Consider the following 20,382-nt stretch of genomic DNA (forward strand, 5'->3'; position numbering starts at 1 on the left):
GTACATGGGGTGTGTGTGTGTATGTGTGTGTGGTGGTACGTGTGACGGATGTGCTGTGTGGTACATGGGGTGTGTGTGTGTGGTGATACGTGTGACGGGTGTGCTGTGTGGTACACGGGGTGTTTTAATGGCTTTGGGGATCGTTATCTTTGCATGTTAAGGACCATAGCAGGCTTCAGAGACACATTTGATGGTTAATTTGATTTGCTTTTAGAACTGGACCCAAGCCAGAACCCCGGACACAAAGGACCCCAATTGTTGGGGAAGTTGGACTCTGGATTCAAAGCTTGGGCCATTTTGGGCTCCTAAGTAATGTAACAAATCCGTGGTCTTTTAGCACGTCACGGTTGTTGCAATGTTGTTCTCCAAAGCCACTAGGAACTTTACAGAAACAGCTGGGAAGGAGTTAGACCCTCCTGCTCCAAAATCAGTCCAGTCCCCTCTCGGGTGACTGCGCAGACCCTCTGATGCACAGTTGTGAAGTTCTGATTCCAGCCAGTAGAGGATGCGCGGATGCGCAAACACACACACATGTACACCCACGTATACACGCACACGTGGTACACACATGTATACACACACGTTTGCATAAGGCAAAATCCTGCACTACCCCTCATTCTGCTATTCTCTCTTCCTGTTGCAGTAACCCTATGAACTGCCCCTGGGCCAGAGCACAACCTGCTACCTGTGACTTGCAGCGTTTAACATTTCCTGAAATCCCAGCACTGGGCTTCACTTGAGAGCGGGGAGGGAATTCAGCAAGAAGAAGAAGAGGAAAAAAATCCGTCAAATACATAAAGATCTTGAATGGAAAAGTTGGGGAGGGGAGGGGAGGGAAGGGGAGAGAGAGAGCAAGGGAGAGAGGGAAAGGGAAAGCATATTTGCCTTGCTCTGATGGAATTGCCACATTACTCACACTTGGGTTCTCCAGGAGTGTGAATGCTAGAAGCCAAGTCCCCAGTGAGATGCAGAGAAAAACTTTTCGGCCTCTTTGGGCTGAATCAGGGAGGGGGGAGTTATTGGCAGGGGAGACCTTGAGATGGAAATGTGCTGTTGTTCTGGAGAAGTTCACACTTGCCTTTGATTTCCCCATCACTTCGTTACCGATTTGGCGCACTACGAGGTAAAGTGCCTTGCCTTGAACCTCCTGAGCAAACGGGTTTGTTTTTACCCACCAAACCAATTAAACTCACTCTTTGGTGCTGATTTCTCTGTTGATATTCGCCCCCTCAAACCCCCGCAGCAACCCCCTTTCTAGTCTTGGTATTTTGCTTTGTTCTCTTTAGTGCTTAGAAAATCCTAAAATGCAAAGCTGTGGTTGGGACTTCCTGATCCATCTCCCCCACTGCCTATGAAGATCCATGCGTCAAGAGACTTTGTGTTGCTGCAGTGGCTGCCAGCTGAGGCTCTCCAAGCACTTGGCAAACGGAGTCCCTGATTCATGACAGCAACCAGCATCCCTATTCAGGACAGCACTTAAACCTGTGCTCACGGCACATGAACTCACTGAGACTTAAGCACATGCTTAAATGCTCTTCTAAATCAGGCCCTAAGCTTGTGTATAATAACATCCTAAAGAGGTAGGTAAATATTGTAATAAACTGGCTGGGCTGCATGTTAACACTGCCCTCTGCTGGATGGCTGCAGAATGTCTTAAGTGTGTGTCATAGATGATTTACTGCCACGGGTGGTTCTCCACAAGCTCAACTAATAGGGGACCTGTCTTTTGAAGCAGGAACTTCCTACTATCACTCTAGTACCCTGGTGTGCTGCTGAAAGGAGCAGTGAAGTCCAAGACACTTATAACCTCATTGGCAGGAGGGGTAAACTGATATCCCACAAAGTTACAGATGTGCCTGAGTTCACAGAGGGCCAGCACGCGGTCTTTAAATCATACTTGGCATACATGGTGCACAGGGCATAGACCCTCTGCACAGAGGTCCAGAGTAGGTAAATGGCAGGGCTGGAACTGGAAATCAGGATTCCTGACTTTCAGTGCCCTGCTCTAACCACTAGGTGCTCCATGAATCAGCAAAGCTAAACAGGCATAAAAGATAATTTGGGATAACAGAGGCAATTCGTGACGGCAGAGAGACTCCTGCGATGGAGAAGCAATGTCTTAGAATGTGCCGCTGCCTTTGGGCAGAGAATGAAAGGCTGCAACTTTATTCCAAAGACACGGGAAACTCATGGTGCATGAAATGTTCGTTTAAATCCTCTCTCTAGCTTCCCTTTCATCGGCAGGCATCCTCCTACCTGTGTTTCCAATGGGAAAGAAGAACAGCTGTCCAGACCCTGGAGGGGCCGGGCCCACGTGAAAAGGGCTTAACAAGGACTACAACCCAGTACCACTTTCTTTTTATAGCTTCATTCACTGTATCTCAGCTCCTTTTGTGGACCGAAATACCAACAGAGGGGAAGAGAAAGGAAGGGCAGGGAAAATGTGCTTTCAGCGGAGATTTGAAATGAACAAGGGAGTCAATCTGTTCCAAGTATCAGAGGGGTAGCCATGTTAGTCTGGATCTGCAAAAAGCAAGAGAGTCCTGTGGCACCTTTAAGACTAACAGATGTATTGGAGCATAAGCTTTTGTGGGTGAATACCCACTTCATCAGACGAATACTCACTTCATCAGACATCTGACGAAGTGGGTTTTCACCCACGAAAACTCATGCTCCAATACGTCTGCTGGTCTTAAAGGTGCCACAGGGACTCTCTGTTGCTTTTTACAGTCTGTTCCAAGTAGCAGGAGCTGGAGAGAAGGTTCTCATAGCTTGAAATAGTGAAATATACTCCTAGGTCTGTTCTTGATGGAAAGTTTTAATCTTCCCCTTGTCTCTCCTGCTGTGGATGCCTCAGAGCTCCAACCCTGGCTTTCTTTTCTTCTCCATGTATCTTCCTTCCTATAGTCACATGGGTAACAGCCAGCTCAGTGTTTCCCTAGACTCTCCCTCTGGCCTCTTTCCATCTACTCTGACCCACGGAAGCTCACTTTACTTGCGCTCTGATCCCCTGTTTTCCAGCCTCCCTGCCTCTCTGATTTGACATGCAAAGACAGCAATCTTGGAGCCATTCTTGGCTTCTGAACTTTCAGTTTCCTGCTACCTCATCCGTGCCTCCACCGCCACCTCCCCCATGAAATTCCCCATCACCCTGCCCCTGCTGAAATCCTTATTCACTTCTAAGCACACTTTCAATTCCCTTTTCTACCATTGTCTCAGATCTACCATACTGAGCATCCAGAGCGCTGCCGCCAGACTGCTCTGTCATTGCAAAATTGAGTGCAACCATTCTCTACCTCCTTCACTGGCTTCCTGAGGCAGCGAGCCTGTGTTTTAACACAAGGCAGACAGGGTGCTGCTTAGAACCTTTCACATTTTGTGAAGTTGCACAGAAGGTGACTCACTCATGTGATTGATTAAATTCACCCCTGAAGTCCATGTGGTTGCACCTTCGCTGGATTTAGCCCTCCTGTCAGGCAATCATTTGGTGCAATGAGAGAGGAAGTTACTGGTGGATTTGTTTATTTAAACTGCCACTCACTGGGAGAGCCCCCGGAGAAATGCCTCTTTCTTCTAGGAGACTCCTTGCCATAGGACGGGGTGGGTGCTTACAATCTCAGTCTAGCTACTTCAGTGACTTCAGGGCAACAGCCGGCAGCCCTGAGCAGCCATATCAGCTAAGAGGTCAGTGAGACAGTTCTTTGCAGCTCAGGCTTTTCAGGAGGAAGATCAAGTCTAAGGATCAGAGCCAACTCACCTCTTGACTCAAGGCTTTTCCACAATAGCATCCTCATTCTCACAGAATCAGTTAGAAAAAAGTAAACAAACCCTAAGCCTGTTCTTGGTGGTAAGTGCCTGGATGGATGGGAGGTTGGTTGGTTGGTTGGATAGATGCATGCATGGACAGAAATCAATGGATGGATGGATACAAAGCAATAGAAATGGATGGAAGGTTGGCTGGCTGGCTTGATATGAAACATTGCATGGTTGGTTGATTGGATGGATGGATAGAAAATGATGAATGGTTGGATGGATGGATGGAAGGTTGATTGGTTGATTGGATAGATGGATAGAAAATGATGAATGGTTGGATGGATGGATGGAAGGTTGATGGGTTGATTGGATAGATGGATAGAAAATGATGGTTGGATGGATGAATGGAAGGTTGATTGGTTGATTGGATAGATGGATAGAAAATGATGGATGGATGGATGGAAGGTTGATTGGTTGATTGGATAGAAAGTGATGGATGGTTGGATGGATGAATTGCCTTGGGCCAGTACAGCCAAGATGGAAGTTTTGGTCAGGTTTTTGTGCCTAAATCCTGCTGATTTTCTTCTTCAGTATTTGAACCCTCTTTTACTGGTGAATATTTGAGTGAACAAAGGTTTCTTCTCAATCTCCTTGGAGACACGGGAATGAATGAGGTCTCTATCGGGAACACTCACCTGGCCTTTCTGAAACGCTCTTTCGATCATGCACATACCCCTGGCCCCAAATGCAAAACTCTCACTGACTTTAATGGTGCAATAATAGATTAACAGGATACATGAGAATGGCCATGAAGATCTGATGTCCTTCAATCAGGCAGAGAACCAACACCATTGACTAGGTGACCAGTCAATGGACAGTCTCAGAGACCAGCATGTATTCAATCCATCAGGTGAAATTTGTCTGCACATTCAACTGTTTTTGAGTATATCTGTGGTGGTAGTGTAAAATCCATGCTGTGTTTGAATGAATAATTCATTGGGAATCCTTCACTCAGCTTCAATAACAACAATAACACATTGTCCTTTCCATCTGTCAAGACTGGGACCTGCCTGTCTGAAGGAGCAGACAATCTCACTTACAAAGGCGCTTTTGTTATTCTCCCTAGGTCATGAATGGAGAAGTAGAGGCCAAGTGACTCAGGCAGTAGATAACTAGTAGAGACAGAATTAGAACCCAGATCTCTAAACACTCAAGCTAGTGCCCAACCCACTGGACTGCCTTGCTAGCACCTTATTTGTGGATGAAGAAAACAGTGGATTACTAGAGCCGAACACTTATGATCAAACTATTCTTCACACCTATAGGGTGAAGTCTGGTACCACAGAAGCTGAGGGGAGTTTTGCTACTATTGACTTCAGCAGGGCCAGGATTTCAGACCATGTGTTTGTTGTAGTAGCTACTCCTGAAGAATTTGCTTAGAATGAGTGAGGTGAATCATCTTGGGGCCATTTTCCAGCCTCAAGTGCTGATAATTCCATTAATTCCACTGCGATGACTCTAGATTTACTACTGGTGTACGTGAGAACAGTGTTTGGCCCAGTGGATGGAAAGACACTGATTCAGATAGAGCAATATATTTACAAGGAGTTGAGAATTTTCTTATATGTGAAATGAAAACTTAATCCCAACTACACATACAAGATGATGGGGTCTAATTTAGTTGTTACCACTCAAGAGAGAGAGCTTGGCATCTTCGTGGATAGTTCTCTGAAAACATCTGCTCAGTGTGCAATGGCAGTCAAAAAAGCAAACAGAATGTTAGGAGACATTAGGAGAGGATACATAATGAGACAGAAAATACCATAATGCCACTGTATAAATTGACCGTACGCCCACATCTTGAATACTGGGTGCAGATCTGGTCACCTCGTCTCAAAAAGATGTATTAGAATTGGAAAAGGTTCAGAGAAGGGCAACAAAAATGATGAAGGATCTGGCCCAGCTTCCGTACAAAGACTGGGACTGTTCAGCTTAGAGAAGAGATGACTAAGGGGGATATGCTAGGGGTGTATAAAATCATGACTGGTGTGGAGAATAAGGAAGTGTTATTTACCCCTTCACATAACACAAGAACCAGCGGTCACCCAATGACATTAATAGGCAGCAAGTTTATAAAAAAAAAAAGAAGAAATATTTCTTCACACAGTGCGCAGTCAACCTGTGGAACTCATTGCCAGGGGAGGTTGTGAAGGCCAGAAGCATAACTGGGATCAAAAACAAACTAGATAAGCTCATGGAGGATAGATCCATCAATGGCTATTAGCCAAGGTGGTCAGGGATTCAACCCCATGCTCTGGATGTCCCTAAACCTCTTACTGCCAGAAACTGGAACTGGATGACAAGGGGATGGATCACTCGATGATTGTCCTGTTCTGTTCATTCCCTCTGAAGAATCTGGCACCAGCCACTGTTGGCAGACAGGATACTGGGCTAATGGACCATGGGTCTGACCCAGTCTGGCTACTCTTATGTTCTTCTGAGTTATGTGGGTACCAGTGCAATTCCTACGGGCCATGGGGGTTTTACCATTGACTGCAATGGAGCCAGGACATCAGGATGTGTGTCCACATCATCAGAAACCACCCTCACAACTGGCACTGATTGGCCCTTTCACTGGTAGGGGCAGCAGAGAGGCCAAGGCATGAAGGGCGACCAAGGCTGAACTTCTATTTGGTGGCTAGTGTTAGTCCCTCTAGGCCAGGGCTCAGGCCATTGGGCTTGCGCTGGTGCTGCCCCATGCTGTGGCAAATCAAGGCCGGCCGCCTCAGAGCTGTCAAGATGCCACCTGACACCAGCACAAAATCGATCCCCTTCACAGAGAGAGAGAGAGCAGAACCACCCTGAAAAATCCAGTGTCTCCCATGGGACCGAGAGAAGCATGCTGAGTGGAAAAGGGCCGTGTGGTGGGGCAGAGCCCACCACCAGGCAGGAAGGGGTTAAAGAGCTGCTGTGGGCTCAGAGACTAAGCTTTGGGCTTCAGCATTGCAGCAGGAGCCTGGTGAATTGTTTCCTCCATCTGTGCAAGAAGCTGCAGGGAGCCTGGCCCCCACTGGAGTATTTTGTTCCTTTATGGGGTCTCCTTTGTCCCCATGGAAGAGTGCAGACCCTCTAAGAGGTGCAGCTGGCCAGCTGCACCCTGAGTCCTGGGACCAGTCTCCAGCAGGGCTGTGTCCTAGGAAATGTCAGGGAGGTGACTGTCATCACCCCAAGGGGAAGCCTAGGAAACATCAGGGGTGACATTCCCTGGAGCCAGAGGGATGTGTGGGTGGGTGTGGGCCAACCTTCCGTGGGATTTACTGCCTTCGGTTGGAAACTGTCACCCAACGAAAGAGAGGGAAGGGAGCGGGGGCGAGGGAATATCTTTTACTGGACCAACATCTGCTGGTGAGAGAGACGAGCTTTCGAGCCGCACACACCTCTTCTTCCGCTCTGGGGCCGGCACTCAGCATGTCACAGCAAAATGCAAGGCGGGACAGATGGGTTAGCATATGTGGTGAGCACATGTTTTAAGGGACTGTTCAAGGGAGAGTGGCCTGTTAACACCTCGGCCGTCAGAGGACAAGAAGAGTGGGTTAGTGAGTTACAGATTGTTGTTCCTTACAACATGTGCTAACTACTTATACCCAAGCATCTGTCCCACCTTGCATTTAGCCGGGACACTGGGAGTACCTGTCCCAGACCCGAAGAGGAGCTCTGCGTGGCTCCAAAGCTCGTCTCTCTCACCACCAGAAGTTGGTCCAATAAAAAATATTTCCTCCCCCACCTTGTCTGCCTAATATCCTGGGACTGACACAGCTGTAACTACACTGCATATGCAAAGACAGAGCCAATTAGCAGCCCCCTCGCAAAATATTCACTCCTGCAAACGACCTGATGAGGATGGGAAAACTGCCTATTCCAGGGATTCAGGTTCCATATCAGCCATCAATAATCACGGGGCGCCATCAGGATAAAAACCACCTCGCCACTATCCTATCCTATTGCGTATCTGGAGAATCTCAAAGCACCGTCCAAAGGTACATCAGCGCTATTATCCCGATTTTAGACATGGGCACACTGATGCCCTGTCCGCTCAGCACATCTCTTGCCTACAGGCAGAGCTGGAGTCGTGCTGTTTGCACAGCAGTAGCTCCCAACCCCCCCAGTCCACCAGGGATTGGGGCTCCGTTGTACTAGGCTTGCACCCACAGGCAACCAAAACCGGTCCCTGCCCCAGAGAGCTGACAGTCTAACCAGGAGACAAAAGATAACGGATGGATGCAATTCATTGTCGGGGCAACAGAAGGTCACAGTGAGAAGGGCGCACCAGCGGCTGACCCACTGCCCAGTGTTTTGTCAACAACATGGCAGAGGTGAGCTCTAACGAGAGACGGGCTCTGCGCAAGTATCTGATTGCAGGGCTGGGGCCCGGAAAGTCCAGAATAGACGCAGGGAGGGGGAAACAGGATACAGCATACAGGCTAAAACTGGATCGCGCTACGCATCATGCTCATGCGTTGGTCCCATTGACTGCAACGGGGCTACTCACCATGGATACTTCTATGCTGCCATCATGGGCTGTGAGTGCAGCTCCTGCAGATATCCTGAGCTAGCTCAGGGACCAGTTGCAGTGAAGCTAGGACACCTTGGGCTTCAGGGCAGGCTAGCCACCTGATTAATTACCAAGGGCTCCAGGCGGGCTCGGACAGGCCCTGCGGAAATAAGCACTGACGCAGCTTCATGGCTGATGTACATGAGGAGCTCTGGGATGTCTGTGCAAGCTGGAATCACACCCTGTGATTGCAGAATAGACACACCAGGTGTGTGAATTCAGCCCCGTCCCTACAGACACACACATGTTGGGATGTAGAACTGCTTGATGCACATTTACACTTTTGTCAAAACAGACATTCCCACAGAAAACGCCCGGCTTCGATTAAATTTGTCAGGGCTCTGTTGAGAAAACAACTCCCCTAAAAGCAATGACCAGCTCTCCCCTGCAAAAGTGTGGGGATTTTTGATGAAACCCTGAAAACTTTGGAAGAAGAATTTCAACTAAAACAAACAAGGTTTTATTTTCCTCATCAACATATTTTTTGCAGGGTCAAAATACATCTCTTGACTCACTCTTCCTGCAAGTCAACAGGGCTATTCACATGCTTAAAGTTTTGCATGGTCATGAGTGTTTGGAGATGTAAGTCCCTTACCCATATGCATGTGTGCAAGACCACGACTCCATTATTACTTTTTATGTGTAACCCTACTCTATTTGTTGGCCAGATAATTATCACAGAATCATAGAAGATTGGGGTTGGAAGAGACCTCAGGAGGTCTCAGGAGGTCATCTAGTCCAACCTCCTGCTCAAAGCAGGACCAATCTCCAACTAAATCATCCCAGCCAGGGCTTTGTCAAGCCTGACCTTAAAAACCTCTAAGGAAGGAGATTCCACCACCTCCCTAGGGAACCCATTCCAGTGCGTCACCACCCTCCTAGTGAAATAGTGTTTCCTCATATCCAATCTAGACCTCCCCACTGCAACTTGAGACCATTGCTCCTTGTTCTGTCATCTGCCACCACTGAGAACAGTCTAGATTCATCCTCTTTGGAACCCCCCTTTGGAACCCAATTGTAAACCTTGCCTTTATTTCTGTATTTTAAAAAATATTTGACTTCTTTCTGTTTTTGTTTCTAATTAACACTTCCATTTTCTGATGACACTTTTAATTTTAACCTCTTTCATTTTTCTTGTTTATTATTCTATTTATCCGAATCGCATTTCAAATATGTTTAACTTCGCCATCTTCTTCTTGTATATTTAGCCCTTCAGCCTCTTTGGAGTCTTTAAAAATACCTTTTAACACTCTTGCTTCTTCTTCGTACTTAGCAGCAATAGTCAAAAAATGTGCCGCTACAAAACGTCAAACTGTTTGTTTCATTCGTAGTTTGCAAAAATGTTTCGCAACTTTTTCATTGAACTGTTTTATCAACCTTTCAAACTCTATGTGGAATTTTTTCCTTTTCACTTTTCAGCAAAGTAGAAATTTCAATATTGGCTTTGATTAAAAGGTTGACTAAATTGTTTTGCAAAGAATGGAAAATGTTCCTAACATTGAGAATATCTTTTGCAGAAAAAATCATATTGGGCCTGGGGTGGAGGGAAGGCCATTTTATAGCACAAAGCTTTCTGTCAACATGCCGACCAGTTCTAGTATTAACCCTTGCGAGCTGCAGATTTTCAGATTTCAACCTTGCCACATCCATGTGTCTGAACACGTTTAAGTCTTGCATGTATTTCCTGGTTTTAAAATGATTTTTAGCTCTTTCCCTTTAAGGGCTTAACTGCTCCTTCAACTGCACCCCTGCAGTGGGGCATAAAGAGGTGAAGAAACTCCCCTCCCCTGCTTCCAGTGCTCCTGTTCAGGCTACTTTGACCTGGGTTCTGGGCACAGATTGGTAAGCAGTTACTGTTCGTTTGTGACTCCCCTCCTTGGAGCGGGTGAGTGAGTGGAAAGGGATAGGGAATTGATGGAGCCTTGGTGAAGTGGCTGGCGCAGAGGCAAAGTCATTTGTTTGCTGCTGTGAAGCAACCACAAACTACATTTCCCCGGGACCAGAGGGGAGATCCCAAGTGTTAGAATGGGTCCCTGTCTGCATCCTGTATCACTTGCCATACTGGTATTGCCCTGGCCTCTTCCTTTGTCATTCAGTGTTGAACGCATTCTACAACAATATGCATTACCTCACCTTTTGGGGGCGAAGCCAGACCTTTTGGCACCTGCTCCCCTATTTGGTGTAAACATTGCTTGTGCCAATCAGAGGCGAACACACACAGGTTTTGGGTATGACACTTCTGTGAGTTTTCATAGTGGGTACTGTTAGGGGTTGCCCTGCCATGTGCAGGCAGGAGAGAGGAGAAAACGTGTCCGTGTATCGCCGTGTATTGCCGTACGAGCCTGATCACCCCGAACCTCTCTCTCAGCTCACGTGTTCAAATAGAGCTTTCTACGTTTGCCGGTCGTGATTGTGTTGGTTTATACTGTAAGTATCAGTTATTACTAAATGCTGTATTTTGTTTGTAAATATTGTTAGTAGATATTTTAGGCATTGTGTGTTTTTGAGGTTTTGGTACAGGTTTGGGCCCGTCCCCTATGACACTTCGTGTGGATGTCATAGTGGGTACTGTTAGGGGTTGCCCTGCCATGTGCAGGCAGGGAGTAGGAGAAAACAAGTCCCGTGGTATCCGTGTATGCCGTGATTGCCGTAACCGAGCCTGATCACCTCGAGAGCCTCTCTCTCAGCTCACGTGTTTCAAATAGAGCTTCTACGTTTTGCGGTTCGTTATGGTTGGTTTATATGTGTAAGTATCAGGTATATTAAATGCTGCATGTTTTTTGTAATATTGTTAGTAGATATTTAGGCATTGTGTGTTTTGGTGTTTGGTAAACTCTATATACTCATAAGCTTGCCTCCCTTACCCCTGTAACTATCCCCAAAACTTTAAAATGATTAATTTTAGTTGTTGTGTGGTCTGCAGTTTGCCTCGTGACCCATATCTCCTGCATCTCTTACCTGTAGTAGTTTGTTGCACGTGCAGCATGGTAAATAACAGGCCTGCATTTTTTTCTTTGCCCCTGCGAATACGTGGCAACTGTACCAAACCTGGGTGCGAGTGGGCCTGGCAGAACGATGGACGTCCCGGCCCAGAAAATATCTGCATTTTGGTAAAAATTTCCATTTTACAAGGACAAACCATCCACACGCCACATTTTGCACCAGAAAACTTCACTCCGGCGAACCAACACAACTTATAGCGCCTGCCCATGGCCCCTGATCAATTCAACGCCCTTGCGCATTCTGCTGCCAGACACGGAGAGAGCCAAGGACAAACCTCTGCAGCGCTGAAGCGGGGGGAGATCGGAGGCGGTAGTCTCCAGCTCCAGAACTGGGGGTAGGACTGGGAGAGCGAGAGGCAGGCACTCGGTCTCAGCAGATGCGCCGGGAGAGTGTGCGTGACTACAGAGTGTATCTGACGGATCGCCAGGCAGGCACGCCGGGGAGCTGTCGTTTTGGTTCTTTCTTCAGACAGAAATCCAAAATTTTGGGCGAAAACTTGTCATTTCTCCAGGGAAACTGTCCAATCTTGCAAAAAGGGCGATTCTTCCTGGAAAATCAACTGCGCTGAAAAATTCCAAGCAGTTCTGAGGGAGGCTGCACCACGATGAGCACCAGCACGGCGGCAGTGCACAGGAATGCTCTCCTTGGTGTAGATTGCCACGATTTTTTGCAGGGGCAAAAAAATTGCAGGCTGTTATTTTACCAGCTGCAGCGTTGGAACAGGACTATACAGGTAAGAGGATCAGGAGAGTATGGGTCACGAGGCCAAACTGCAGACACACACACAACTAAAATTAAATCACATTTTAAATTTTATTGGGGAATGATTACAAGGTGAGTAAGAGAGCAGCTTACTGATAGCTAAGAGTTAACCAAAACCTCAAAACACAACAATGCCTAAAATATCTACTAAACAATACATTTACAAACAAAATACAGCATTTTAGCTAATAACTGGTACTTCCAAGTACAACCACACAATCACGACCGGCAAACGTGAGAAAGCTCTAATTTGAACACGTCGAGCTGAGAGAAGGCTTCGAGTGATCAGGCTCAGTTACGGATACACGGATACCGGATTACACGGGAACGTTTCTCCCTCTCTCTAGCCTGCACATTGGCAGGGCAACCCCTAATTACCCACTACGACATCACAGAAGTGTATAGTGGACAACCCCAACGCTGTTGTGTTGGCCTCTGATTGCACAAGGATGTTTACACCAATAGGGAGCAGGTGCCAGCTGGCTTCCGCCCAAAAGGTCTGCTTCGCCCAAAGGCTGAGTAATGATATTGTTGATAGATGCGCTTCAACACTGATGACAAAGGAAGAGCCAGGGCAATACCGGTATGGCGAGTGATACAGGATCAGACAGGAACCATTCTAACATGCCCCCGTGCCCTGGCCGAAATAGTTATGGCCGAAAACCTAAACTTCCGAGTTCCGACTTCCTCATTCACCCACTACGAGGGGATGCGCTTCGGGTCGGTGGAACGATGTAGGCCGAGGCAACAAACTTGTGAATGCAGGCTTTTATGAAGGCACATCCGGACAGAGAAGAGCGAGCCCAACAGAAGGGACACAAACAGGCGATTGGACCATAAGGATTTGTAGGCGCGAGGCCAAGCCAATTGAGCATGCCAAAATGGAGGTCTCTTGACTCTTGACAGTAGGCTCAACGTTTGAGGTCTTTTAACAACTTGAGACAATTAGGAATAGATGGCAAAGAACACAACATTTATCAGCAAATTCTGGATATACTCAGCCAAATTTAGTACAAAGATGAGAAATGTGTAACAAAATTGAATCATTAATCTATTTGAACACTTACTGAGCAAGGAATTTACTGCTGAATTAACTAGGAGAGAAGCCCTTGCCATAGTATTAGCAAGCGTTTCAATAGAAGGATTAAACAGCACTTGATTAACATACATTCATATACTACGTATTAAACTAACAATTAAGAGGATGCGGGAGGAAGCACACAAATGCACCATCATTTGCACATCCAAAATGCCGAGGTTTTAAGGATGAAACTGTGGTATGTTCCGCCATTATTGTTGCAGATAAAAGGTGGATTGTGCATTGATACATGGCTTATGCATATTGCAGTGCAGGCATTGGAAATAGATACATATGTGTCTAGGGCATATCAATAATGATAAAACATTAATGACGGGCGGGGGTAGGTTAAAATTAAGAGTTGTTTATGAGGGAGGGTATTAGCATAGAGATTCACACATGAACAATTAGAATATGCACCAACCCAAGTAGGGCTGGGGTTAAACTCATTACCAACAAACCAACATGAGTGCTGGAACTGTAAATACCTTAATTAAAGAAAGCTATGTATTACTTGCGACTGATAGATTAAGAAACTGGAACACATACGAATAATTGTGAAGAACAATTATTCCAACCACTAGAAAGCAGCCCACTGCACACGGGAAGAACATTACAAGATATATTAAATGAAGAAATTATAAACTCTTGGTACAAATTGAAAGGTAATGATATTTAATGAGAGAACTGAGTGGAGCACACAAGGCATCTTCTGGGCTCAGCGCTGACAGGACTGTTCTATGCTGACCTCCTGCACCAGTAGGTTGTCCGAACCAAGTTTGTAGTCCACCTTCTCCTAAGGGGCTCCTGAGCAAAGATTTGTGAGGAGAGCAGCATAAACCTGTAAAACAATAATACGGCCCTGCTCAGGGGCATTAGTTCTGTGTTATTAACATTACGTTGCTGAGCCATTATGATGAACTAGCTTAGTCACTGGGAGCATTGTAGCCACTAGTAGGTGTGTAGGGTACTGCCGGGCCCGTAATGGCCAGAGGCTTGCGTTAGACGCCATACAGTGTATAACAGAACTGGTTTTTATCAAAGTCATGTTCAATAAACAGGATAGAAATTTTTACGACTCAAGGTAAAACTTAGTTAGAAAAATAGTGGGATGATCTGCTTTTGCAGCAGGATTCCGTTCTGTACTTTTCTTACATTTGTAACAGAACACACTTAGGTTGGCAAAAATCACCCGTAGGCAATAACAACAAATCATTGCAAGTGTCCAGTTACAATCCATGGTTTGTCTTCAGGGCCAGACCCTGCTGCAACACCATTATTGGAGTTTGGGCATTTTTCATGAACTATCGTATGGGCACAGCCAATCTCAATTGATTCTTTAAATCAGAATGATGGCTTCAATGTTTTGCCAAGCACTGGGAGGCGACTGGGGCGTTGGAGGAAGATTGAAGATCAGACGCAGCCTGGAAAGTGCGGAAGTTGACTCATATCTTGCTGATTACAGGTCCCCAGAGGGATGGGAAGGCAGAATGGGTGCGGTCTGAGACCTAGACCCACCTTCAGGAAAGGGATGTTATAGCCCTCCCCCCTTGATTGCAAAAGGATAGTTTGACAATGAAGTCCAGCACGGAGTTGAAGATAGGACCATAAAGTCCTTGGCCTCATATCACCCTGGAGGGCGAGCTCTCAAATACTTGATGGACTCTTTCCCTTTGGCAACTATGGTAGTGCTTCTCTTCTCTGTGGTGCCTGCAGACCAAACCCTGATTTCTCCTCTCGGCTTAACGCACAAATTCACTGCTGGGGGGGTCTTGCTGGTACTTACAGCTATAGATCGAATCTTTCTTTTGCTGCTCGCGCTAATTCAAGTAGAACTATTCTTGCATATTGCACCGTCACAGTGGATACAGGATTTGCGGGTCTTCTCTTTGGGAACTACTTGTTTTTCCAACAAGTGCTGACAGACAGCGTACACACGGAACCACATTGGAGTCTTACAGGGTTGGGCTTAACTTTTTCTGTATCATGCCTGAAGCTTGTTGATCTGAGCTCATATTTAGGTAGACGCTTCTCGCTACGCTCGCCAACTGGTGTTTGTTTCAATTCAGCGTGAACCCCGTCAGTTGCAGTCCTCTGTAGTTTCATCCTAACAGATAACTTTCTGCTGGTTTAGCTGCGGCTTGAGGAACTCCATATAATAAGATAACTTCTCTAGTTTGATTAAATCTTTTCCCCTTTCGCTTCATGTTAATAGTTGCTAAAATTATCTACAAGAAAGAGAGGATGAACAAATGTGTAGGAATCTTAACACTTTAGCTGCGCAGTAGTCTGTGCCTCGTGTGCTGAATTGTCTAGTTCAGGCGTTGCGTTAGCATGGCTGATATTCTAGATAGCAAATCAATTCTTCCCCCTCTCAGAAACTTGATTTTCTCATGTCCCGCTGTGACTCCTTATATTCACCCTAGGGTGCGTGCGTCGGTATAATCGGAGAAACACTTATGTTCTCTGCCACAAAATCAGTATCCTTCTTAGTATAACTCCTGTTACTTACATTCAGAATTATTGGAGTGCACCCAATTCAGCCGAATGCTCATCGATCTAATTATTCACTTTTCAGGCCAACCTCCATAGGCTTCCCTAGTGACTGTTAAGAACGATGTAAGGTAGCTGCAGAGCATCTCCTTCTCCTTTAGCGCACAATTATGCTCTTAGATCATTCTCAACTGGTCAACTCTTAACAATGATAAACTAGGACTTCATCCTACTCCACATCACCGATTAGTTGAAATTACTTATCTCGCTTGTTAGACATAGGATGTAATACTTGTAATCCAGTGACTTACTTCAGAGGCAGTTTAGAGGTAACACCATAATTAAATCACACACTTGTACTGCTGCGTCCCTTGTGCACTATAGCATATTGGGGGTCTTAGCCCCTGATCAGGACAGAGCTGTGTGCTTACACCCTTATGCCTTAGTGCTCACAAGCCCCCTCTCGAGACTGCGCATCACCTCACCATGAGCACCAAATTGTCTGGTCTCTGGACTTTGCTAAGACAAAACTGGATGCAACCTAGTTACAGTGCCATCCTTCCCAAGCAGAACAGGACTCGGACCATTCCACTTCCTGGCCATTTAGTTGAATTTTCAGAACCCACTCTGAGACAACTGCATCACCCTCCAACCATCACAGGCTGAAAGGACCTTCTGTTTGCTCCACAGGACACAGAAAAGCTGAGACCACTATTTCCTTCACAGACCACTACAATTTTGCCATTTTCTTTGTTCCCTACACAGCATGCTCCGCAGCAACGAGGCTCTATTTCACAGGACACTTACTCGTTTTGGGTTAAGAGAAAGACTTCGATAGTTGTGTTAGTTCTCCATATAGGCTAAGTTGCTATCCTTACCGCCTAACAAGACATCATAGCTCCTAATATCTTCCTCTCTACTTGTTTAGGCAATTTGATCGCCATACTAGCCAAAACATCAAGCTTAGTAAGGGAATTAGGGTACATGCATCCACATCTCTGTGTATCCACATACTCTTAGGTGTGAATCTCGCTAGAGCTTATGTACTCACACGGCACTCGAAGCTTCCGCAGTAACTGGGCCTTAGCGGTCTTCAGACAATATTTCACCTACAGCACAGTTTTGGCCTATCCACCAATTGATTATTGGTTAGTGCATGGAGCAATTGCTCATATTTGTGTCTATCTCACCTGAAGCCGCTTCACTTCTCAGATTTCTAAGTGCACGCCGATTACCCAGTTCTCGGTCCTGTTGTCACAAGCATAGCCAGTACTTAGTGCTCCATTACTACAATATTTTATTAATTGCAACGATCATTCAGTGGAGTGTTAAGTTATGCATACAAAGTCTAGCCTGTTTTCGCCTCTGCTTCCTCAGGAGCAAATTCTGGGGCTTTTCGCAATTGTTGCACTGCATTACGCTCTTAGTGTACATGTTCTTTGTGGTGCAAGAAATCCGCATTCTCTCTGGATATTTACTCATATTTTGTCTATCGACAAGCCAGCTCTTATTGTACTAGTCTTGATTAATCAGAGTTTTCCTGATTATTATATTTTGCCTTCTTCTTCTTAACATCTTATATTTTATAACAAATTTTATTTTGATCCCTTTTGCCATCTTCATTACAAATAACTTTTGGCCTGGGTGAGGCCGCGCTGCTTTAAGGGATTAGCAGGTATTAGCGCCTCTCAGATTAGACTTAGCTACATCTGGCGGAATCTATGTTTTACAGCTCTTTCGGCTCATATAGCCCTCAGAATTCTTGTCTTAAATCTATGGGCGGGATACTCTCTTCCAAAGGCTGAGAGGGCCATCGACGCGCTTTAGTCTATCAAGATGTGATTACTACCATCAGTGCGATTGCGGGTTACTTGCAGGCTCCGGAAATCATGGACTGTGCTGGCTACCTCAACAGCTCGTGCAGACTGAGTAGACTATATGGTTGCATCGAAAGGAAGGCTGCTAGCTGCCACGAGGTCATATCTAGTGGTTTACTAACCATGGCAGACTCTTGCTCTTTTCAAAGCGCTTTTTGATCGTCTTTGTTTTCCCGTGAGTACAAGTAGAGGCATGATACGCTCCTTCCTACTGTACTCGTAATTCTTAGTCCGAAAGTCTCTCTCTAGCTATGTGACACAGTTTGCATGCTGCAAAGATATGATAGTGGGATCGTCTGTATATCAGAATTGAATTTGCATTGGCATGCGCTGAGAGGCGGCGTTCGTTCACAGGAGAGCGCTAGTGCCCCTCGAAGCTACATCCCACAGGCTGCTCTTCAGATGACATAGTGCAATAGTAGCGGCGTTGTTGTAGATGTGCTCTACAGATTCATTCTGGAGAGAAGCGCAATAGAGAGAAAAAAAAATTGCATAGGCCTGTTATTATTTACCAGGGCTGCACGTGAGTTGGAGGGGAAGCCTTGGCCTCTCCTCAGTGTTTTCTGCTGAAGGTCATTGGCTGTGTGGGCCATAAGCTATTATTACTCATAGTTATATTCAGAGGCTAGGGAAAGTGGAATTTTATCGAAGTGTCTCCTCTTGCAGCAGGGGAAGGACAAACTGCAGACAACGAACATAAACATAATTCATTTCCCATTTGTCTCTAATGTTTTAGTTATGGCGTGGTCTGTGTAGCAAGGTTAAGATTGGGCTGTCGCCACAGCTGTCTCCTCTAGTGAGGCTAATACGAAATTTAACCTAACCTATAATCAACATGTCACCTAAACAACGATTGTTATTTTTGATTCCTTATCATATTTTATCACAAATCTCTAAATGCTTACTCGCTTAGTGTGAATTCTACATTGAATCCACAAAATTAGCTCTCTCAAAATAACTTCCTTAGAAAGCCAAAGCCATTCATATCACGACTGCGCAAACGTTAGATAGAAGCTCATTTATTGAATTCCGTGAGGACAGAGAAGTGAACAAGTAGCATGGAATTAAGTTACAGGCCGGCTTTCGCTGAAGCTATAGGAGAATCATGTTCTCATATGGTTACAAATACCATTATACATCATAGGCTCTCACGGGACAGGTTTTCTCCTCTGCTTCTTTCCCTGCCGCGCAGTAAAAGCTATGCCCGCTACTGCAACCCAATGCCAGAATCCCTAGTTCACTCCCCCCACTTATTGGATCATGTGCACTCATGTCGAAAGTTGTTCTCACTCATTAGTTTGCATCAAGACACCCCAAATCCAGCATAACCCATTGAAGTTATCGAGCTCTATTCAGTTGACACAGCTGTAGGATCTGCGACTATTTCTTGGGTGTTGGGTATAGTTACGCCTGCGTTGCAAGCAATGTCTTACTACAAAGTTTAGTGGTAGCAAAGATGACATGAATAGGTTGCTGGCTTCGCCCCTCATTAAAGTGAGAGGGTCATGCATATTCGTTGTAGAGTTCGTTCAACTGAATGGACAAAGGCAGAGCCAGGGGCTGAGTATACCAGGTTTATTGCTGCATAGTATATCAGGTGTAGCACAGAACGGACCCATTCTAATCACTTGGGATCTCCCCTTCGTGGTCCCGATGCGGTAATGAGATAGATCTTGTGGTTGCTTGGCACAGCAAGCTAAGAATTTACAAAATGACTTTGCCTCGCGCAGCTTCAACCATATCACGAGGCTCCATCAAATATCTCACGTCCTTTCCTGCTCACCTCACCCGCTTGAAGGGGATTTTTTCCGATAGGGAGTGTGTGATACGCTTAATAAAACCGCTTAGAAAGACGTGGCGTTACGCAATCTCTCTTTTGTTGCTCAGACGTCAATAGCCTGACAGGACATTGGAATCACAGATCTTGGGATCGGAGGTGTAGGTGGTGCCTATCGACCTGAATTAATACTCCCGCTCTCTGCTAGGCGCTGCGTTTATTAAGCTCACAGCAGTTAAGCTCTTACGCGTAAGACCTTCCGGCTGGAAAACTCAGATTGTTAAAATCTCAGATGGTGAATACCATGCCATGAACTTAGATCACCTGTCTTTCAGAAACATGAGAATGTCGGCTTTTGGTGTCCATTGGTTGATGATTTCTTGAATCTGCAGCTGCAAGGCTTAATACTATGAATCTGGTCGACATTAGTATGTGTAGCACTGTAAAAGTTGGCCCAATTCCCTCCCTCTAGTGGCCCGAGATAAATAAAATCTTTTTCATGCAAAGGATATTCTCTATATTTGTTAGAACTTCAGCTACTTTCCATCTTTTGCAAAACAATTAGTTCAACCTTTTAATTCAAGCCACATATTGAAATTTCTACTTTGCTGAAAGTAAGAAAAAATTCCACAAGGTTTGACAGGTTGATAAAACAGTTCAATGTGAAAATAGTGCGAAACATTTTTTGCAACACGAAATGAAACAACGTTTGGTTTTGAAGCGGCACATTCTTTTGACTATTGCTGCCAAGTACGAGAGAAGCAAGAGTGTTAAAGGTTATTTATAAAAGGACTCCAAAGAGGCTGAAGGCTAATACTATACAGAAGATGTGGCGAAGTTAAACATTTGAAATCGCGATTCGGATAAATAGAATAATAAACAAACAATAGAAGAGGTTCAATTAAAGTGTCATCAGAAAATGAAAGTGTTAATTATAAACAAAAACAGAAAGAAGTCAAATTATTTTTGAAAATACAGAATAAGGCAAGGTTTACAATTGGGTTCCAAGGGGGGTTCAAAGAGGATC

The sequence above is a fragment of the Chelonoidis abingdonii genome, chromosome 5, assembly GCF_003597395.2.
Source record: "Chelonoidis abingdonii isolate Lonesome George chromosome 5, CheloAbing_2.0, whole genome shotgun sequence".
Taxonomy (NCBI): Eukaryota; Metazoa; Chordata; order Testudines; family Testudinidae; genus Chelonoidis; species Chelonoidis abingdonii.